Raw genomic sequence first — 23,782 nt, 5'->3', positions numbered from 1 at the left:
TCTCTTGAAGTAGTAGAGTCACAATTGAGGTCTTTACTGGTTCATTTTAATTTTAATTTTAATTTTTTTTATTTTACATTTTTAAAATTAATTTTATAATTATAACTTTTTTGACAGTACGTATACCTGGGTAATTTTTTACAACATTATCCCTTGCACTCACTTCTATTCTGAATTTTCCCCTCCTTCCCTCCACCCCCTCCCCTAAATGGCAGGCAGTCCCATATATATTAAATGTGTTATACTATATCCTAGATACAATATATGTGTACAGAACCGAATTTCTTGTTGCACAGGAAGAATTGGATTCAGAAGGTAAAAATAACCTGGGAAGAAAAACAAAAATGCAAACAGTTTACACTCATTTCCCAGTGTTCCTTCCCTGGGTGTAGCTGATTCTGTCCATCATTGATCAATTGGAATTGAATTAGATCTTCTCTTTGTTGAAGATATCCACTTCCATCAGAATATATCTTCATACAGTATCATTGTTGAAGTGTATAATGATCTCCTGGTTCTGCTCATTTCACTCAGCATCAGTTCATGAATTTTCATTTTTCTTAAGATGAATAACAAAATAATATTTGTATAGCTTTGTATGGACTTGGCTACAAGATGCAAGCAATTCTTGGGATTGCTCTTTCCCTAGGTGTCTCTTTTATAAGCTAAAAGTTAGTCCCTTCATTTTCAGTTCTTGGGCAGCCTCTTAAATGACTATATCCAGTCCTGTCACCAAAACATCGACCATGCCATGGGATTGTATGAATGCTCTCGCATGTCCTTTCAAGTACAATTATATTTTTATATGTGGCATCTTTTCTTTACTAACTCTAACTTGGGATAACTGAAATGGTTTTTCCTTCCAAAATCTCTTGACAATTTTTATTACTAGCAGCTGACTCATGGTACACTCTTAATGTCTGAGGCATTCTTGGCCTTGTTCCCCTGCTGCCTCTCCTCCTCCTCTTCCTCCTATTGCTACTACAGCAACCATCTCTGCCACCAACATGCCTCTCACTGAAACTTCATAGGATGATGGGATATCTCTGTCACTTTCAGTGTTATTCATGAATTGTAGGCTGCTCTCAGTATACTATGTGATTTGGTTTAAGATGGTGCTACTGACCCAGCCATATCATCTTGCTAGTTCCCACATTCCATCAGGGATATATCCTCTTTAAATGCCTATCAAGATTAAATTTTTGGTTCATAGAGTCAAAGATATAGAGTTAGAATGAGCTTTGGAAACTCTCTAGTCCAACCTTTTCATATTCTAGATAAGGAGACTGAAGTCTAAGAAGTTAAGCATCTCCTCTAAAGTTACACAAATAGTAAGTATCTCAGTTGGAATTTGAACCCAGTCCCTCTGTTTTCATGGTAGCAAATTGAAACAATTCCTTTCTGTTCAGAGTAATTACACCATTCAGAGAATAAATCTGGGATTATAATACCATTCCAAACAATCTCTGATATTAACAATGCTTCAACCCAGGAATTTCCAAAATATGGTTCAGAGCCCAAAATCAGCCCATGGGATATGGCTTATGGACCCCTGCTCTAACCCATGAAACCAATTGGTCCACACCTTCACCATTAATACATATTGAGTGCAAGATGAAAGATTGAGTATCCATACTCTGTATCAGCCACTTCCCATTTTTTTCAAAGTCCTTAACTTGAAGTACTTGAATAATTCTATAATATAATCAATATATCTTTTCATCTTGTCTCTTTTTTTCTGTAACTTTAACAAACAGGTCCTCTCCTGGTTATAAGAAGTTCCCCAAGGCCAAAACTGTGTTAACGTGCAATTTGCTGGACAAGGATCATTTTTTAAGATTACTAACAGTTCAATTAATTTTTGCACATGGCTCAAGACCTGTGTGATTCAGCAGACGTGAAAGGAACTGCATAGGACTAAGTTATTGTCCATTGATGGGTTGCTATGACTGAAGAAAATTATCTAATGACTAACCTTGTAGTAATAATCATAATCACTTAATTTTACAAAACCATATAGACAAAAGCTATCTAAGATCTTTTTCAAGGCAAGTGTCCCAATAGTCTTCTGCAAATGGCAGCATGTTTATGGCTAGAAACACATGTAATTTGCTTTTTCATTGGCAAAAAAAAGGTAATTTCCTGATGTTTGTTTCATTCACTCATTCATTTATTTCTTTATTCATTGACAATATCTTCATCAAACATCTACTATATTCAAGGCCCTTTGCAAGCGATACATTAAAAAAAAAAAGATAATTTCTACCTTAGTCAAGTCACTTATCATGCACCCATAGCTATACTACAAAATTGAATATGGAAAATGCATGGTGTGATAAAAAGTGTGATAAGTTTGAAAGATCATAAAAAAATCTTTTGAAGCTATTTTTTTTTATCTTATCTCTCTACTTCCAATTTTCCTCAGCAATAAATTTTGACTTCTCTGTCATGAATGAGAAAGAGGTGGGGCAAGAGCGATGAGAGCTTTGCTCAGATTTGTATTTATAGATCTATCCATGAAAGGACCTACAATAAGTGTGGCCTTGTAACCACAACAGAGCTGGAACTGTTATTTGTAACCAAAAACCCCTCTCCAAATATTATCAGGGCAAGGCCAAGTAGCTGAAGGAGCTGTCTACTGAACGGCATTCTTCTCAGTCGTCATTCAGAAATAACTCAGACTATTTCTTTCTGGGTGTAAATATACCCAGGACTCAGGGTCACCTATATAAAGTACTGAAAATCATTACCCTCTCTTACCCTTGATGGAAAGAAGGGCAGATCTCCAATTGGAGCACAGCCTGAATAACTAAGCCTGCTTGAGTTTGCCAAGATGCCTATAATTAGGACATTTTTTTCCTTGAGGAATAGGATCTATGACTCCTTTTGGGGAGGCTCGACTAGACTCATTCATGTACACAAACAACACTTCTCTTGATGATGTGATTTGGGTGGGAGAATGGATACCCAGCATCAAAATATCTGTACTCCTCCCAACCCCCGAGCCAGACATCAAATATTTGAAATGCCTCCAAAAGAGATTCAGTCCTTTGAATTTTTTACTTTGTTCATCTTTTAGAGCTTCCAAGCAAACAAAACATGGAGAATAAGAGACAACATGGTTTAATGGAGATGGCGTGAACCTTAGGGGTCAGGAAGACCAAGCTTCAAATTTGTTATCTGACAATTACTTCCTCTGGAATACTAGACAAATCTTTGAGGGGAGAGAAGCTACTTCTGCTTCTGAGTTCAGAAAACCGAGGTACAGACCTCACTTCTGATATTTCTTGTTTGTGTGTATGATCTTGGAAAAGTTATTTAACTGTTCTTGGCTTATCTTCTTCCTCCATGAAAAGAAGAATTTGGCTTAGATGGCCTTGGAAGTCCCTTTCAATTCTTGGTCTATGAATCTGTCTAGAGCCTTAGTTTCCCCACCTGTAAAAAGAAGATAAGAATCCCAGAAGCATTCAGCTTCTAGGAGAGTTATGAGAATCAAATGAGATAACATGAAAAATACTTTGTAAACCTTTGAAAGAAAAGTCAGTTAAAATTTTAAAAAGAAAGGTCAGTTATTCTTATGACATAAGAAGAATGATAGATATTAATGGGAGGACATTAAAACACTAGGGGAAAGTCCTTTCTAAGATAAACTTCTTCAGATCATAGTTTTCCCTATTTGAGGGGTTCATAGTCTAACATGAATTCCCTAAGTAATGAAATTTTTTGTCCCTGGAGGAACATATGGAAGTGTAACACTGTAATTTAAAGGTAACTTGTCATGGTGAATAGAGAGGTAGACTTTGGAATCAGGAAGACATGCCTTTGACATGCATTGGATATGTGACTCTGGGCAAACTTCTTTCTACATAATGGAAATTTCTAAGACTGTAAATTGCAGAAAAGGTGCCAACCTTCATTGATGGAGAGAATTTCCTTACCTTGGAGTTTCTGATAAAATTTAAATCTGAGGTTCAGTCTCTCTCTCTCTGCATTTGACTTTAAGTCAACTATCTGGCTTTGTTGTCCCAGTCTGTTGCCATCAGCAGTACTTGTGGCATCCAAGCTACATACCTGTCTACAGTAGGAATTTGCAACTCCCTGGGCCCTAGGTGCTGTCTGAGCACTCTATTGAAGATGCTCTTGCTTTGGCTTGCTTGATGGTAGGTGCTACCAAAAATGCCACTCAAGAGATCAGGAACCCCAGAGGCAAAAGACAGTAGGCCAGGATCAATTTCCCCCTGCAGTTAGGGCCTGAGCCCATGGATATGAAGAAGGCCCCCTGACAGATGATCAGGAATACAGTCAAGAAGGTGAAGCAGCAAAAAGCTGTGAGACTACCTCTCTGCATCCTCACGCTTATGGAGCTCAGATCCCACTTCTGCTACGGTTTTCCTTGCCAGCTCCCTGGGATATAGTGACTTTCCGGACAAGCCCTTGCTAACTACACATTTCAAGGCTTTATTCACCGTGGAACCAACTGGCCTTTGGACAATTAAATGAAACAGGCCTTATTAGCTATTCATTCATTAATCATTGAAAAGAGTAGTAATATCCTTTAGAGATTAACCTATAAACACAAACCTGGAATAAACAAAAAGAGAGGCATCTAGGAAGCTCCTTTGCCATTCTGAGTTGGGCCTTGTTCTTAGTTAACTTCAGTTACTTATCTGGAAGTTGCTCTGTTCTCTGCTTCAAAAAATATTGGTTCCCCTGAATTGTTTTCTTTATGGTTTCTTAATTCCCATTATGGGTAATATCTCCATTAGAAGCTCAAGAGAGCATTCCTCTACCAGCTGTATTCTTTATGGCATAGCAAAAGCTCAGTCCCTTCTTCCTCTTAAGAAGTGGCTCATTCCTTATGGCTTCTATTAATTGTTATCTTTCCTGTTGGATTTCTCTTCCTCCCTCCCAGATTTGTCAGAACAGTTCCAAATGAATATAACCTGTTGACAAACTGTCTCACTTTGCATTATGCCAGTACAAAGCATTTATTAATTAATTCAACAAGTAGGCATTTTGAAAATTACTACTTTATGGAAAAAGCATCAAAAGGCAGGGTGGTATACTATAGAGGTATCCAACTCATGTAGTTCCCCTGTAACTTCTGAACGGGCCTGAACAGATTAAAATATAACTGAGAAATGTTTGACAAGATAAACAAGAATATACTACGGTATAGATAATGTTCATTTGTGGTTTTCTAAGTCAACATTCAGGTTGTAGGGATATTTTTGTTGGTGTACAAGTTTATAGCTTCTCTGATTTACTGGTTTGCTGCCAGGGCAAAGTAGCCACACTGTGGTAAAGTTCTCCCCGCAGAAATGGCTGAGATCACATCCTCCCTCCCTCAGGTCTGCTGATAGGACTCTTTCAATCCCTATTTTTTCAAATAGTTTATATAGCATTGGAGTTAATTGTTCTTTAAATGTTTGGTAGAATTCACATGTAAATCCATCTATAGATGGATATAGAGAAGGTGTCACAGGTATGCTCAATAAAGAGATGGTTTTTGAATAGGGAAAACACATCCTGTCTCTGAAATATATTGGCAATATATATGTGGCAGCTCAGAAAGTCCTCTCAATATTATAGGTACTTTGGACTATAATTTGCAGAGAAAGTATCTTTCTATATCTAAAGATGGAGTTCCTCAATGAGAACTCACAACATTGATGAAATCATAGATCTAATCCAAATAAAATTATTCTGGGTACCAGAGAAATAAAACTAAAACAGGCCATGCCCTAAGAAATTTACATTCAGGGCAGCTAGTTGGTGCAGTGCATACAGCACTAGCCTCAAAGTCAGGGAGACCTGAATTCAAATCTGGTCTCAGACACTTAACACATTCTAGTTGTGTGATCCTGAGCAAGTCACTTAACTCCAATTGCTTCCACCAAAAAAAAAAAAAAGAAAGAAAGAAAGAAAAAGAAAAAGAAAAGAAAAGAAAAAGGAAAAAGAAATGTATATCCTATGGGACTGGTGTTAATATCCTTTAGACTGCCAAGTGGGAAAGGAAAAGTACAGTTGAGCTGAGGATACTGGAGGAGGGGGCAGAACCTTGAGCCAGGCCTCATTACACCATCCTTTCATTGTGACTACAATGGGATTACAGGTGCCTTCCTTCTGGCATTGTTGTGATGGTGCTAACCTTTGTTCCTTAATGTAGGAGTCCTTACCTCCCTCAGAGAGTCAATCTTCTATGGGCTCATAGCCCCATGTTCCACAGTAGTATTGGCCCATCCCCTGAAACTTAGGTGGTCCATCCACTGGGCACATACAGCACTGGTTTTTCCCCAATCCTTTATCCATGCTCAAGAACCCACATCCATATGAGGGTAGGACTGTGTTCCCACACTCCCTTCCCTCATCTTAGAGGGACTGTTTTTTTCATGAGTGCTGTACAACAATGTCAGCAGGAAAGGGGAAAATTCCAAGAGCTCCCCAAGAGCTGGCATAAGTCCAAATAGAACCATGGCTGCCCATAAATCTCATTTTGGGCCTCCATCTCCCCCCCAGTAGTTTTTATTAGGTTCCACACATATCTATGGAAAGAATAGTGGCTAGGCTTCCCCAAGAGGGTGGGGGAAGCAAGAGGGAGGATCAGGCCATAAAACAGGGTAAGATATGAAAACATCATCTTCAAGGGTCAGGTCCTGTAGGCACTTCAGGAGCAGGGCAAGGCTTCATATGCAAACAATGGATCCAAGCCTTACAGTTGACCACCTTCACTGCTGAGGGATTGGAGAGGATGACCTGGTGTGGGCTGGTCCAGCAGAGTTCAAATGCAGAGCCATGAGGAAATTTTCTGGTCAGGATCCAATCATAAAGTTGGAGGCCTGGTCCAGCACGCTGGGGTGGGGGAGACTGGGCAGAGGCCTGATATAGAGCTCTGACCACTGCCTGGATCTCCTGGAGAGCCTGTAGGGACTTGAAAAGGGAATCATTAGCAACATCATAAGAGTTGTCCTGCCCCATTCAGGGAAGGATGGGGATGGAGCACAGAATAGGCTCCTACCCAGGTCTTGCCAGTTCCTAACCATAACTTAGAACTACCAGGTCTTGCCAGTTCCTAACCATAACTTAGAAATGTGCTCCTTTAGTATCTTGTTCATGCCTTCTACCTGATCCGAACTCTGTGGTCCATAGGCACAGTGAAGGCGCTACTTGAACCTGAGGGCCTGTGCTAGGGGCTAAACAACATTAGAAACAAAAGCCAGGCCATTGTCAGACCCCAGGGAGAAAGGGAGTATAAATCAGGAGATAATTTAAGTCACAAGTTTCTTGATTATGACCAAAGCAGATTGGGATTTTACAGGAAAGGCTTCGGCCAACCTGAGAAGGTGTCAACAAAAAGCAAAAGATAAACGATGTCTGTGAACCTGGGTTTCCATGGCCATGAAATTGACTCCCCAGTGTTTGCTGGGTGTGAGTCCCTGGGGGCGCAGAGCAAGCACAGTGGGGGGATGGGCAAGGTTCACTTTGGTATAGGCCAGGCATCAGCAGATAGCAGTCTCAGTGAAGGATTTCATTCCAGGCGAGAAAAAGAAACAGGAAAGCAGATCATATAAGTGAGTCCCCCTTAAGTGAGTTAGAGAGTGTAGTTTTGAAACGAAAGGATAGCACAAGGCTTTTGGAAGAATCACACGTCCTTCTGGAGTGTACCCCCAACCCTGGCCATCAGCCAGACCAGGAGAATCTTGAGGTTTGTAGGAGGGCTGGTTGCCCATAGGTTTTGTTGAACTCCCCCTTCTCTAGAGTTGGCACATTTACAATTTATAACCGTAGAGTAACTAGCCCTAAGTTATATCAGTCCTAATGAACATGAACGGGGTTTGCAAACAAGGGAACTGAGGCAGGACAATTCAGGGAAACTTAGGTAGGGCCATTTAGAGAAACTGGGGCAGGACCATTAAAGGGAACTGTGGCACAACAGTTCAAACTAATAAATTACCTTCCTCTAGATACCTTGTTGACCAAACCTATTTGAGGCAAATAAACCAAAATAGAAGTAGAAAAATGCAAGGACTTGTATGGCAAGGGCAAGTCTCTCCCTGACAATTCCAGAGTTATCAGCAGTACAAAGGCTCCCTGTTGTAGCATGTCAGGTCCTCTGCATTTGGAGCACCATCTCAGCCAGAGAATCCAGTTTGAGATGGACAGTTCATTGTGAATTAAGTGGTCTGCAGTCATTTGTACACTTAATTCAGCCTCTGCTTATACAGGGAGTAGCAGGGCTGCCCATTCAGAGAGGCAACTCACTCCAAGGGAGAAGGGTGAGGCTTGGAGTAGCTCCACCTATCTCCACCCAGAGGAACAGACAGAGCTCCTACTAGGATACAGGAAAATACAGATTTCTGAGCGGAGCAATCAGAGTATGCACAGTTAGACCATCAAGGCAGGCAAACTCCAAAATTTTAGCAGTCTTATCTCAAAACTGCAATGTCCTTTGAAAATGCTGAAATACTAATTAAGAAACTGGGGTTATAGGCCTGGAGACTGCCAAGTCCCAAGATGCCTGATTGCTGGTTGGCTCAAAAAAGTTCCCAAAACTAAGTCTGCCAACAGAATTCCAACAGAATAAGGGATTTCAAAGTTAAAACATAACCAGCAGTCATATCCCAGTACGTTTAAGGAAGGACTAAAAATGAAAAAGGACTGCTTAAAGGACTTCCAATTCAATCTGAATTAGTGAGATAGGGGGTGGGGAAGAAGTATCTAGGGCAAAGTGAACAGGAAACTAGGGATTCCCATTCTTCCAGGTATTTTTGAGAAAAATCCACCAGTTTCCCCAATTTCCTACCTCTTCCCCCCCTTTTTGTTTCAGGCAAATGGAATCATTCAAAAAAGCAACTAAATTGTCAAATAAACATCCACATATAAATCCCAAGAGTGAATTGCTATACATTTCACAGTAGAGTTTCCTAAAAATCACTCACACATAACAGCAAGAATTACACAATTTTAACAATTTCCATCCCAATCTTAAACATACAATAATAAATGACCCATTCAGGATTTAATAGTCAATCATCAACCATTTTCCAATTCCCATATCAGTCTATCAGGGGCAGGGGACATTCATTCAAAACTGCTTCATTCTGATAAGGGGCGAAGACAGCCTGAGATAGAAAGACTGATCTACAAGGACTGCTGTGAGATGTGGGGAGGCCAAAATAGAGTGGCCAGAAGCTTCCCATGTAAAGAAACATGCTTGTCTCACAGGATAAGAGAACAGCTGTCAGCTATAATCCCAATAAAAACAACAGTGAGGTCACAGACCACTGTTAATTGTCCTCTTATCATTTAGAAACCTTTAAAAACCTGAATATCTACAGACACAAATATCTAGTAACAGATAGATGACCAGGCTAAACACTCATTTGCCTAAGTATTTAGGATATAATGATTACATATAACCAGATTGGAAACAGCAAGGTATAACATAATTGAATTGCAATAACAAAGTCTATTGACCATTGGCTCCTATTAGACGCAGGAGGAAAAAAATGCAGGAATATGATTATACCATAATATAAAAAGTGATTCTTCAGCACATACAGGACACAGGATAAAGTAACCTTAACCCAGTTATACTCCAGGCAATTGTCCCACTAATCATCAGAGGGTGGCGCTTTAAAACTTCCTATAAATATTAATTACAAGTCCAAAAAATTTTATCTCCAATAACAAGTTCCATTAAACAAAGTTTCAGATAAATCCCAAACAGGTATTTACCATGACATTATATTGATAACAGTAAGAAATTTGTCTCAGTAAGTTCACAAGTCATCTTTCCTATCTAAGTAGGCAGTTTCATTAAGTCAAATATTATATAAATAATTTTGCTTTAAAATAACCAATGCATAAAAAAATTCCAAATTACATACTGCCCATAACAGAAACATTTTCAAAAGGACAAAGAAAAAAACTATTATTTTCAGAAGCCCTTTAATGGGAATAACCTCAGGATACAATCAATACAATCAATTAAAACTTATATAGAATATCCTATACAGAATATCCTAACACCACATAAAAAAATCTTAAAGATTCTTTAAAATATCAATTAAACTTTTAAAAATAACTCTACCAAATTATAAATCATATGCATGACCATCTTTTGTAACCAAGGAAACCATTATGTATCTTAAAAATAAATAAATAAAACAAATGTAGGCCTGTCTCCTTACAATCACAGTTTGCTCCTGTCAGCTGAGAACCAGGGGGCTGAGATTTGATTTTAAAAAAAGGCTGGAACACAGTTAGTGGAGGGGGGAGAGGGGAAGAAGGGGTAAAGTAAGGCGATCTAAATCTGCACAAAAGATTCCCTCCTGTCCCCCCTCAAGTTTCCCCACACAGAAATCCTTCCATTAAAACTTTCCTTTTTCTCTTCCTACTTAACTCTTCTCTTTCCCTCAGCTACATACTTTAAACAACTTCTAACAACCCTTCTAACTAGGTGCTCCATTGATAGCAGAAGCAGTGTGGGGGTGGTGGTGAGTGAGTTGAATCTTTACCTTTGAAGACAAAAGATCTTCTCCCGCTTCTCTTTCCCCCACCTCTTCTCTTTCCTTACTCCTACAACCCTTCAAAACTACAACTGCTCTTACAAATCACACTTTCATAAATCACCATAATTATTCTTTCCTTTTCCCTTCAAAAGTTTTAAGATTAACAATACAGTGAAAACGTAAATAACTCCATAAAACCCACATGTCCAGCAAAACATAACTTAAAGTTAACAAATTACACAATGTTTCAGAAGCAAACCAAATAGTTATTTTTTTAAAGTTTTTCTTCCTTCTGCCTGAGTGTTTCAAGGACACTAGCATAAACTTCTTTTTCCCAGGCAGTGTCAAGCAGATAAGGTTTTATTGGTGTTACTCCTCTCTATCAGGCTTTGAAAACCTGCTTTTCAGGGGAAAACTTCCCTGCCAGTTTAAAATTAAAAGTTTAAAATCACAACAAAATTTTTATACTAAGCACATTGAAATAACCAAATGCCAAATTTCTTAATCATTGTTCTTAAAATTTACAGAGCTCTTTAAATCAACACAACAGACAGAAAAATCACAAACATAGGACACAAATCACACAGACATAGACGACACAATTACAACATAAAACAAAACATTTAACATATACAGACTAGAGGCTTTCCAAAAACTTTAGAATAGCCCTGAGGGAACTTGTTGCAGCTGAGAGTCTCCACCTCTCAGAATTCAAATGAAGCTTTTTAGGCTTCCAAACCCCTGTTTAGTGCATTTCCTTGCCTTCACAGAGAATGCCCAGAGAACCAGATAGTGCAAAAAGGCACTCAGAACCAGAATTGCGCCACTAGCACACAGAACCAGATAGACACAAGTACACTTAAACACAAAGAGATAGTAGACAAACAATTCTAAAACACAACATACAACCAACCAGCCAGGGCACTCTGACAGGTATCTTGTGGAGGCCAGTAGGCATTACTATTGCTGTGTCCATTGTAACCACCTACTATCCCTGAATTCTCACTTGAAATTGAACCGGTTCCCAGAATGCTTGAAGCCAATTGAGTCAAATTTATGTCTCCTCACCCAGTCCACAAAAGTGGAGGTCCGAGGCCAAGGAACATCATCTCAGTGGTCACCCCCTAGAGATGGTAACCCCCTTTGCCCTCAAGGGAAAGGGATTGGCTGTTGAAACAGAGCCAAAGGCTATCTCGCTGGGGCCTCCAAATGAAGTATTCAGAGGAGAGAAAATACAGGAGAGCCAAAATAATGTGAATTTAAGAGTGTTTATTGCTAGCTAGCGACTGAATCCTACCAGAATAGAGAAGTCAGTATCAAGCTATTTCAGAGACACATATTTATAGAAAGAAACATAAAAAATCCCTAATACATTTGTCATACTAAAGAAATTTCATCCTAGACAGGAGGCAAAGATTGTCACACTAAGGTTGCCATTCCCAGACAGACAATAAGACAGGATTTCTTTATGTTTATCAAGTTGTCAAGGTCTTAAGTTATTTATTTATTTTTTTTAGGGCAGCACATCTGGGGGTATAAAAATATCATCTATATTAGGGTGTGAAGAGCTAGTAACAAACTTCTAACTACAGAGATTCAAGATTATGTTTTTCCTGGTCCAGAGGGGTGTCACTCCACTTCAACTTCACTCCCCATTCCCCATGCCCAGTCATTTAGCTACTGGAGAAAAATCAATTATATTTGGCATACTCTGAATCAAAGCAGAAAATCTAGGCTCTCCCTAGTCTAGAATTTGCACTGTGGCCTGAGCCACAAATTTGTGTACCTACTAACTGAAGAAGGAGGGAGCTAGATGAATCAGTGAATAAAATACTGGGGCTGGAGTCAGGAAGAACTGAGTTTAAATCTGGCTTTAGATATGTTCTTCTTTTTCTTGAGCAAATCACTTAACTTCTGTTTGCCTTAATTGATTGGAGAAAGAAATGTCAGTATCTTTGCCCAGAAAATCCCATGAGCAGTATAGTTCATGGGGTTACAAAAAAGGCAGACATGACTGAACAACCAAATGACAACTAATCAGTGAACTAGTTTTAAGATTAAATAGCATTTCCTATGTGGGATTCTTTTTTATGTGAAATTTCCACGTTCAATTTCCATAGTAAAAGCTAAGGTACATAGCAATTTAAAACATGTTGGACTCCTGAGAGGAAGCATGAAAGAACATTGAATTTTAGAAGATCAGCTTTCAAATCATGATTTTGCCACCTAATCATTACATAACAGGGACTAGCATAAATACAAAGTGCTTCCAATTGTATCTCACCACAGAGAGAAATTGTGGAGTCTGCTTCTTGAAGTGTTTTGAGGATAGGTGACAGAAGAACTTTGGAGAGAGACATTGAAGGATGCATAGATGTAACTGATTTTAGTCCTTTACCATACAGTTTTGATTAATTACATAGTCCAAACTAAAGTAAAAGACCTTAGTACTTTTCAGTCTTTTCCTTTCATCTGCTATCTCTGGTTTGACTCCTTTAAGCAAATCAGATATTATAAGCAAAGGAGAAAAATTATCTCAAATCCCTTCAGATACCCCTCCCTTTGAGAGAACAAGTAAGAGCATACTCAATATGCTTGTGTGATCTTGTATAAGTAATTTTAACTCTCTGGGCCTAAGTGTCCTGTTCTATAATATATGAGGTTGTACTAGATGACCTTCAAGGTGCCTTCCAGCTCAAAATATATTATTTGATGATCCAAAAATATATAGGAATCTTCACATTGATATAATAATAATAAAAACAACAATAACATCTATCTATGGCTTTAAGGTTTACAAAACATTGCATGCTTTAGTTTGATTCTCATTAAAATTCTTTGAGATAAATACTATTATTGTTCCCATTTACAGACAAGGAAACTGAAACAAAAAAAGAGTTAACCTCTCTTGTTGTGGCTTGTCCAGAGTCAGAGAGCTAGTGTTTGTCTGGGATAGAATTTTAACTTAGGCCTTCCTGACTAAAAGTCTAGCACTTCCAGGAAGAATAAGTATTGGGGTTGCAAAGGCAAAAGACACTTCCTATCTTCGAGGAACATGCATTATAACAGGGAAGATGAAATATAAATTAGTATATGCACATGAAGTAGTTACAGAGTAGATGAAAGGCACCTAAAAGGTGAAGACATTAGTATTTCGGGTGGGGTAGAGTATAACATTATCTTTGCTTCATTCTCTTGGAAACACATGATAGTTCTAGATCTTGATTTTGTAGATGGGAAGTACAGAAAACCTAATGGAACAAAGATCACTTACTCAAGGGTTAACCTATGTCTATAGGTTACAGGTTAAACTATATTTTCTTCTGTGGCCAAAGGAGGAAAAACACGACTTTGATAACAATAGAAAATTGCCAGAAAACCTTTTGAATACACTTGTTCATCTGTTTCCCTTCAATGTTTCAATGAGCATCAGGGCTGGCAAGTTAAAATTTGAAAGAGTTGAATTCATTGTCAGCCACTGAACCCTAACCCCTAAATTACTCCCATAACTTATGGGGCTGGAAAATCAGATAAAAAGAACAAATGCTTCAGAAAAAAAGGGGAAAAACTATATAACAGGACCATTAAAACCTATATGATAAGTAAATTCTCTGGCCAGAAATTCTTAGAGTTTTCCCCTCCTACACTAATAATTTTGTGATGGAAAATTGGGCCATCTTTTGCTTTAATTAGCCCTTAGTGAATGAATGGATGTTGCCTCAGACAAACTGAAGCCCGGGAAAGACCTAATTTAGACAGGCCAAGGTCACTAACTTCTAACACTAACACTAACAAATGCTGGGCCATCACCATAATCTTCATTTTTGTCTTATCATTGGTCCCCAGTGATTCTGAAGAACAAAGTGAGGCTGATGACTTGTGATGTCATTGCTTCTCTTTAACAACAGTAACTAACATTTATATAGTACTTTCTATGCTCTAAGCATAGTGCTAAGCACTTCACAAATATTATTTCATTTGATCCTCACAAAAACCTTAGAAAGTAAGTGCTGTTACTATCCTCATTTGACAGATGGGGAAACTGAGGCAAAGAAAAGTCAGGTGACTTTCCCAAGATTATACAAGTAGTATTCATCTGAAGCCATATTTGAACTCAGATCTTCCTGCTTTGAATTGGTGTTCTTGCCTCCTTTTATAGATGAGAAAAGCAAGTTCTGGAGGGATAAAGGCACTTGCCCATGGTTTTACAGGTAGTAAGTAATAGAACTAAGATTTGAACCTTTTATATAAAAAATGTATGTGTTTTCTGTATGTTTATTTATATTGATATCACTCCCCAATGACTATTCCCTTCATAAATCTCTTGAAAGAAAACAAAAACAGTTAAGAAAAATGAATCATATATTGACCATATCTGGCAACCTCTTTTTATATTTATACTCCACTGCCTTTCCAATGAGAAAAGAGGCACAGTAATGTTTTTTCTCTTCATCTTGCCTGATGGTTTCTTCTGATACCAGTACAGTGAGATTGCCCTAAGATGCCAAACCTTTCTCTATTCTCAGACTTACACAGGGAACACTGACAGACTCAAAGACTCTGAGAGAAATATTAACAAAGACATTTGGGTCATAAGAGAATCCAGAGAAAAGTTTAGGTAGCATCATGGCCACCCTAGGCATATAGAAATAGGGAAACTTTGGTGAAAGAAGAAAGTAGCCCATAATCTTGATAAGAGAAGAAAAGTAGTTGTCTTCTGCCATCTGGATGTAAGAAGAGGCTTGCATACCAAAACTATATGCAAAGGAGAGAAAGGGATCATTGAGACAGCAAGGTGGTATAATAGAATATTTTCCTGACTCAGGAATGGCATATACAAGTGAAATTCAAGTTTGTTAGGTGATGCAGTAGATAGAGTGCTGGGCCCGGAGTCAGGAAGATTTACCTCCCTGAGTTCAAATTTAGCCTCAAACATTTTTAGCTGTGTGACTCTGGGTAAGTAACTTGACCCTGTTCACTTCCGTTTTCTCATCTGCAAAATGAGCTGAAGAAAGAAGTAGCAAACCACTCCAGTATTATTTACTAACTAGGTTGACCCTGGTCAAACCAACCTCTGTTTATAAAATTAGGATAAATAGCAACATCTACCTTGCAGGTTTATTGTGAGGATAAAATCAAATGATATAATACTGGAAAGTGCTTAGGGTACTTAGTAGGGGCTATATAAATGCTTATATCTCTCCCTTCACAGATTAAAAGGAAAAACGAGCCTTAAAGACCATAAAATCCAAACCCCTCAGTATATGGATGAATAAACTGAATGCAAGAGAAATTAAGTGATTTGAACAGCTATTATAAGGAAGATTTTGAACTCAGGTCTTCCTACCTCCAAGCCTAGCATTCTTTCCACTGTGCAACCTATCTCCTTCTAACTGTATAGCAGAGAAAAGAAAATGGAAGGAAATTTTCCTGATGGGTGGGGACGTGAGTTCAAATCCTTTATCCTATAGTGAATATCTTATTAGTCTGAGTAGTTCCAGGAACATTGAGACATACAAATCAAATTTTGATTCCAAGTAGAGGAAGCATTCTGAGTAAGGGACTAAAAAAAAAAAAAAACCCAGAATGAGTATTACTGAAAGATAACCCAAAGACGAACTTGGTTCATAATGTATAAGAGCCCCCAAAACCTATCAATTACAGGTAAAATGAAGAGTATAGATGGGATAACCTCTTATTTTCAGCTATGACTTTCAAAAGGGAAAAAATCTATCTCACTTTGAAAGATTTCCTGAGGGAGAAAAAAACATAATTTCTCTCAATATTCAATCCAGTTATTCAGGTATGTTTATTCAGGTATTTAAAACCAAGTATGAGAATAATTTTTCTCATATTTTATTTAATTCCTTTTCAGCTTTAATTTAAGCTTTCATCTTTCTCCTGTGTGGATGTGGAATAGCGCTGGTCAAGATCTGCTCTAAAATAGCTTCCTATACTCCGTGTTCCATTTCCCTTTATTCTTCCTGTCTTGGAGACAATATTTTACATAATTAATTAGTCAATTGATCAATTAACTTTTTCTCAGGGATTTTGCTATAATTTTTTTTTGTTGTTGTTGTTCTGCCTTGTATCTTATCCAAGTTTTCTCTGTTTCCCTCTGAGTCTTAGAGCCTCAATTTCTGGGCAAAATTCATTAAATGAAACCCTAGTACAAAGGGAAAATGACCTCAAGATTTCCTGGATAAGGAAGATGATACAGGGAAGCTTAATCATGTTGACTCAGCAAAAGGTACCTCCTTTTATCCAAATTTCAGATTGTTAAAAGTTAAGACTATTTTCTGTCACCAAGGGCTTCCTCAACATGAACTTGACCTTATAATGGAAGTTCACACTCTTGAAGAATACAACTGCTGGATATAGCAAAGTTAAAACCAAAACCAAAACTATGCAAGCTACTCCTATCTAGTCATAGTGGAAACTCAGCTGATATCTCTTGGGGTGCTTAAGCAAAAAATGGAAAGTAGAAAAGTTACAAATGGCATAAATATAATAATGAAAAAAAGCAATCAAAAAACCTTGTGGTTGCCATAGAACAAAAATAATTAAAAAAACAAAGGTTGGCTAGAATATAAATCATATAGGGTTTTAAAATGTTTTTATTGATGCCTTTTGCTTTAATTGATAAACTTCCCTGTGTGAACACAATTTGTAGTCTCCCACCTCTCTGTAAAGTATCATAAGATCCTAAATTTAGTGCTAGAAGGAACTTTGGGAGACATGATTTTTTAAAATTATAAATAGCTTTATTCATATCAGAGAAAATAAATAGTGCCAACATGAAAGAGATTACTACCTAATTACTCATACAGGACAATCAATGCTTGGTATCCATACATCAAAAGAGAAAAAATATCATAAACCAAAAGAAAAGAGTCCTTAGAGCTAATCATTAAAGAGACTTGGTGCTAGAAGCAACCTTTGAGGACAGCCTTACTTCCCTCATTTTAAAGATGAGAAAGATGAAACCCCATGGCCACACAGGTAATAAGTATCACTATGTGTTCTCTGAAGTCAGAATTAACCATCTGAATTTCAAGTTGGCAATCTTTTATTGCTATTTTCTTTACATTGTTGTTGTCATTGTGTATATTTGTTCCTCTCGTTTTGCTTACTATACTCTGGATCAGTTATACAAATCATTCTATATTTCTCTGAATTCCTCGTGTTTATTATAATTTCTTAAGATATAATAATATTCCGAGCCAAGATGGTGGAGAAGATACACACAACTCTGTGAATGTCCTTACTCCCTCACAACCAATTAGATAAATCAGCCTCAAAAATAGCACTGGACTGATAGATACCACAAGGACTGGAAGCACGACTTACCAGCTGAAGAGAATCTGGAGTTTCAACAGAAAAGGTCAGTTCCCAGGGGAAGAAGAAGAGAGGCCAGCACAGACACCTGGGTGCTAGCATACTGCACCGATCACGCTGGGAAGGGCTCTGGGATCAGAGAAGCCACTGAGATAAAGGAATCTGGCACCGGCTGTTAGCTCTTCTCTGCTTATAATACAGCAGTTCAGGAGAGAAACCTAAACTACTTTAAAAATTCAAAGATAGATTAGATCTTCCCGGATCCTGGGGGTGACTCAGCAGATCTCGGCACTGGGGGGTGTGGCCCCTAGCTTTCACCTGAGATTAGTTAAGAGATTGAGAAGTGGGCGGATACGGCCCAAGGCAACACACACTCCCTAGCTCAGCTGGAGGGTGTGGAAATCAGCTCCAGTAGTCCCAGAGAAGAGGAACCTTTGAACTAGGGACCACGGTTTCTGGCAGACACTTCCAGTTGGAGTGGAGGGGCTTTTCACGTCACCTGCTGCAGACATCCACGCCCCACTGGGACACATAGGCTGGGCTTTGAGTCGCCTTTACTGTTCGGTCTCAAACCTCAGGGAAGCCACTAGAACACAGCGCCCTCAAAGCACTGCAGTGCTAGTCACCTGTGAGGCACCTCCAGGGAGGGGGTGGGGACCTCTCTCCCAGAGCTCTCTCTTAGCTCAGGTGCAGGAGCTGCTGCATCCATCCAGTCTGGGAGGAAGCTGGTAAAGAAGTAAATAAATAATTTCCTACCCCAGGGACAGACCCCAAAAGATTTTTTAAGTATGAGCAAAAAAGCAAGAAAAACTATAGATTCCTTCTACACAGAGAAAGAGTGGGTATCCAACCCCGAGGAAGTTAACAGCAGAGAGTCAGCAGATAACAACCTAAAGGGGAACGATTCCTGCCTCCCATCACATAACTCTCTCCTTGAAGAGACTATTAAAAAGCAAAGAGAGTTTGAAGAAAAATGGGGAAAGGAAAGGGAAGCTATGATAGAGAATAACAACGTCCTGAAATTGGAGTTGGAAAAAATAAAGAATTCACAGGAGATGCAGGGAAACAAAATTTGTGAATTAGAAAAGGTTAAAAAATCACAGGAAAGTAGGATTTCTGAATTGGAGAAGATAAAAAAGTCTCAAGAAAATAGAATTTCTGAATTGGAAAAAGAAAATAATTCTCAAAAAATAATTAGGGAAATGGAAAAAATTTCAATAGAACAAAATAATTCATTTAAAAACGAAATTGGGCATTTACAAAAAGAACTAAAAACTGTGAAAGAAGAAAATAACTCCTTAAAAGTCAGGATGGAACAAATAGAAATGATTGATTCACAGAGAACCCAAGAATCAGTCAAACAAAACAAAAAAAAATGAGAAGTTGGAGAACAACGTCAAATACTTACTGGGAAAATCTATAGACCTGGAAAATAGATCTAGGAGAGATAATCTGCGGATCATTGGACTTCCAGAAAACTATGACCAAAAAAAGAGCCTAGATTCTATTTTTCAGGAAATTATCAAAGAGAACTGTCCAGAGATAATAGAAACAGAAGGGAAAGTAGATGTGGAAAGAATTCATCGAACTCCTTCTGAAATAGACCCTAAAAAAAGAACACCACGGAATATTATGGCTAAGCTGCAGAATTACCACACAAAGGAGAAAATCTTGCAAGCAGCTAGAAAAAAACAATTTAAATACCAAGGTGCCACAATAAGGGTCACTCAAGATCTGGCTGCCTCCACATTAAAAGATAGAAGGGCCTGGAACCTGATATTCCGTAAGGCAAAAGATCAAGGACTGCAACCAAGCTAAGTTTAGCATCTTTTTATAGAGGAATTCTATATGTTTCTAAGAAAAAAAACCAGACTTAAACAAAAAATTTGATCTACATCCACAAGACTGAAGAGAAACAGAAAAAGGTACACAGAACCCTTGAGAACTGTAACTCTGTTGTGGTTATATAAAAAGTACTCAAGGATAATTTGATTTTACTGATATAAAAGAAAAAAAGGGGGGTGTAGTAAAGGGAAGGAGGTCGTTTCAGAAAAAGGGGAAGGAATGATAAAAAGAGGGAAACTACATCCCAGGAAGAGGCATAGAAAATACACCATATCTGAGGGAATTTAGTGAGGGGGAGAATCATTGTGTGAATCTTACTCTCATCAGAAGAGGCTCAAAGAGTAAATAATTGACATATTTGTTTTTCAGAGAATTTTCTCTCACCTCATTAAAAGGGGGAGAGGAAAAGAGAAAAGGAAAAGGAGAATAAGTGAAGGGATTTCGAGGGAGGGGGGAGGGATACTAAAAAAAGGGAGGGCTGCGCGTCACAAGGGGGGTCTGTAAATTAAATATTGGGGAGGGAGATCAGGGGGATCAAGGGAAAAAGCATAATCTGGGGATAATATGATGGCAGGAAATACAGAATTAGTAATTTTAACTGTAAATGTGAATGGGATGAACGCTCCCATCAAACGGAGACGGATAGCAGATTGGATCAAAAATCAGAACCCTACAATATGTTGTCTGCAGGAAACACACTTAAAGCAGGGAGATACATACAGAGTAAAGGTAAAAGGTTGGAACAGAGCCTATTATGCTTCAGGTAAAGCCAAAAAACAGGGGTAGCTATCCTTATCTCATATCAAGCAAAAGCAGAAGTTGATATAGTTAAAAAAGATAAGGAAGGAAACTATATTCTGCTGAAAGGTAGCATAAATAATGAAGCCATATAAATACCAAACATATATGCACCAAGTGGTATAGCATCTAACTTTCTAAAGGAAAAGGTAAGAGAATTGCAAGAAGAAATAGACAGTAAAACTATAATAGTGGGAGATCTCAACCTTGCACTCTCAGATTTAGACAAATCAAACCACAAAACAAATAAGAAAGACATTTAAAAAGTAAATAGAACATTAGAAAAACTAGGTATGATAGATCTTTGGAGAAAACTGAATGGCAATAGAAAGGAATATACTTTCTTCTCAGCAGTTCATGGATCCTATACAAAAATAGACCATATATTAGGACATAAAGATCTCAAAATTAAATGTAGGAAGGCAGAAATAATAAATGCCTTCTTCTCAGATCACAATGCAATAAAAGCTACATTCAGTAAAAAGTTAGGGGTAAATAGACCAAAAAGTAATTGGAAAATGAACAATCTCATCTTAAAGAATGATTGGGTGAAACAGCAAATTATAGAAACAATTAATAATTTCACTCAAGATAATGACAATGATGAGACATCATACCAAAATCTTTGGGATGCAGCTAAAGCAGTAATAAGGGGAAATTTTATATCTTTAGAGGGTTATTTGAAGAAAATAGAGAAAGAGAAACTTAACGAATTGGGCCTGCAACTTAAAAAGCTAGAAAAAGACCAAATTAAAAACACCCAACCAAAAACTAAACTTGAAGTACAAAAATTAAAAGGAGAAATCAATAATATTGAAAGTAAAAAAACTATTGAATTAATAAACCAAACCCAACAGTTGGTTTTATGAAAAAGCCAATAAAATAGATAAACCTTTGGTAAATTTGATCAGAAAAAAGAAAAAGGAAAATCAAATTGTTAATCTTACAAATGAAAAGGGGGATCTTTCCACCAATGAAGAGGAAATTAGAGAAATAATAAGGAGTTACTTTGCCCAACTTTATGCCAATAAATTTGATAACTTAAGTGAAATGGATGACTTCCTCCAAAAATATAGGCTCCCTAGTTTAACAGAGGAGGAGATAAATTGCTTAAATAGTCCCATTTCAGAAAAAGAAGTAGAACAAGCTATTAATCAACTCCCCAGGAAAAAATCGCCAGGACCAGATGGATTCACATGTGAATTCTACCAAACATTTAAAGAACAACTAACTCCAATGCTATGTAAACTATTTGAAAAAATAGGGATTGAAGGAGTCCTGCCAAATTCCTTCTATGACACAGACATGGTACTGATACCTAAACCAGGTCGATCGAAAACTGAGAAAGAAAATTATAGGCCAATTTCCTTAATGAATATTGATGCTAAAATCTTAAATAAGATATTAGCAAAAAGACTTCAGAAAATCATCTCCAGGATAATACACTATGATCAAGTAGGATTTATTCCAGGAATGCAGGGCTGGTTTAATATTAGGAAATCTATTAATATATTGACCATATTAATAATCAAATTAATAAGATCATCTCAATAGATGCAGAAAAAGCATTTGACAAAATCCAACATCCATTCCTACTAAAAACTCTTGAGAGTATAGGAATAAATGGACTATTCCTTAGAATAATCAGGAGCATATATTTAAGACCTTCATTAAGCATAATATGCAATAGAAATAAACTGCAACCTTTCCCAGTAAGATCAGGAGTGAAACAAGGTTGCCCACTATCACCATTACTATTCAATATAGTACTAGAAACGCTAGCCTCGGCAATAAGAGCCGAGAAAGAGATTCAAGGAATTAGAGTAGGAAATGAGGAAATTAAACTATCACTTTTTGCAGATGACATGATGGTATACTTAGAGAACCCCAAAGACTCTGCTAAAAAGCTACTAGAAATAATTCAAAATTTCAGCAAAGTGGCAGGATACAAAATAAATCCACATAAATCCTCGGCATTTTTATATATCACTAACAAAATGCAACAGCAAGAGATACAAAGAGAAATTCCATTCCAAACAAATGTTGAGAGTATAAAATATTTGGGAATCCATCTACCAAAGAAAAGTCAGGAATTATATGAGAAAAATTACAAAACACTTGCCACAAAAATAAAATCAGATTTAAATAATTGGAAAGACATTCAATGCTCTTGGATAGGCCGAGCGAATATAATAAAGATGACAATACTCCCCAAACTAATCTATTTATTTAGTGCAATACCAATCAGACTCCCAAGAAACTATTTCAATGACCTAGAAAAAATAACAACAAAATTCATACGGAAGAATAAAAGGTCGAGAATTGCAAGGGAACTAATGAAAAAAAACTCAGAGGAAGGTGGTCTAAGTGTACCTGATCTAAAGCTATATTATATAGCAGCAGTCACCAAAACCATTTGGTATTGGCTAAGAAATAGACCGGTAGATCAGTGGAACAGATTAGATACAAAGGACAAAAAAGGATACATATATAGCAACCTAATCTTTGACAAACCCAAAGATTCCAACATTAGGGATAAAAATTCATTATTCGGAAAAAACTGTTGGGAAAACTGGAAATTAGTATGGCAGAAATTAGATATTGATCCACACTTAACACCATATACCAAGATAAGATCAAAATGGATCCATGATTTAGGCATAAAGAGGGAGATAATAAATAGATTAGAGGAACAGAGGATAATCTACCTCTCAGACTTGTGGAGGAGGAAGGAATCTATGACCAGAGGAGAACTAGAGATCATTATTGATCACAAAATAGAAGATTTTGATTACATCAAACTAAAAAGTTTCTGTACAAATAATACTAATGCAAACAAGATTAGAAGGGAAGTAACAAATTGGGAAAATATTTTTAAAAACAAAGGTTCTGACAAAGGTCTCATTTCCCAAATATATAGAGAACTGACCCTAATTTATAAGAAACCGAACCATTCTCCAATTGATAAATGGTCAAAGGGTATGAACAGACAATTCTCAGAGGAAGAAATTGAAACTATATCCACTCACATGAAAGAGTGTTCCAAATCACTACTGATCAGAGAAATGCAAATTAAGACCACTCTGAGATACCACTACACACCTGTCAGATTGGCTAAGATAACAGGAACAAATAATGATGAATGTTGGAGGGGATGTGGGGAAACTGCGACACTAATACATTGCTGGTGGAGTTGCGAAAGAATCCAGCCATTCTGGAGAGCAATCTGGAATTATGCCCAAAAAGTTATCAAACTGTGCATACCCTTTGACCCAGCAGTACTACTA

The 23,782-nt window shown here is 37.6% G+C and overlaps 1 long non-coding RNA gene across 2 annotated transcripts in view; it reads right to left on the bottom strand.

Moving 5' to 3' along the window:
- Window positions 1–215: 215 nt before the first annotated feature.
- Window positions 216–23,782, bottom strand: part of LOC141550280 (uncharacterized) — a 62,559-nt gene continuing 38,992 nt past the window's right edge. The window contains exons 1-3 of one of the 2 annotated variants that reach the window (XR_012484564.1): window positions 17,865–18,112; window positions 6,180–6,930; window positions 216–3,474 (exon numbers count right to left, since the gene is read on the bottom strand). This is a non-coding gene — a long non-coding RNA (uncharacterized LOC141550280). Of the gene's footprint in view, window positions 3,475–6,179; window positions 6,931–17,864; window positions 18,113–23,782 lie in introns of those variants that run through there. The other variant, XR_012484565.1, reaches the window with a different exon arrangement.

This window comes from Sminthopsis crassicaudata, chromosome 1 (assembly GCF_048593235.1).
Source record: "Sminthopsis crassicaudata isolate SCR6 chromosome 1, ASM4859323v1, whole genome shotgun sequence".
In the NCBI taxonomy this organism is placed as follows: Eukaryota; Metazoa; Chordata; class Mammalia; order Dasyuromorphia; family Dasyuridae; genus Sminthopsis; species Sminthopsis crassicaudata.
The sequence above is the reverse complement of the archived record's forward strand: the minus strand, read 5'-3'. Positions and strand labels throughout refer to the sequence as shown.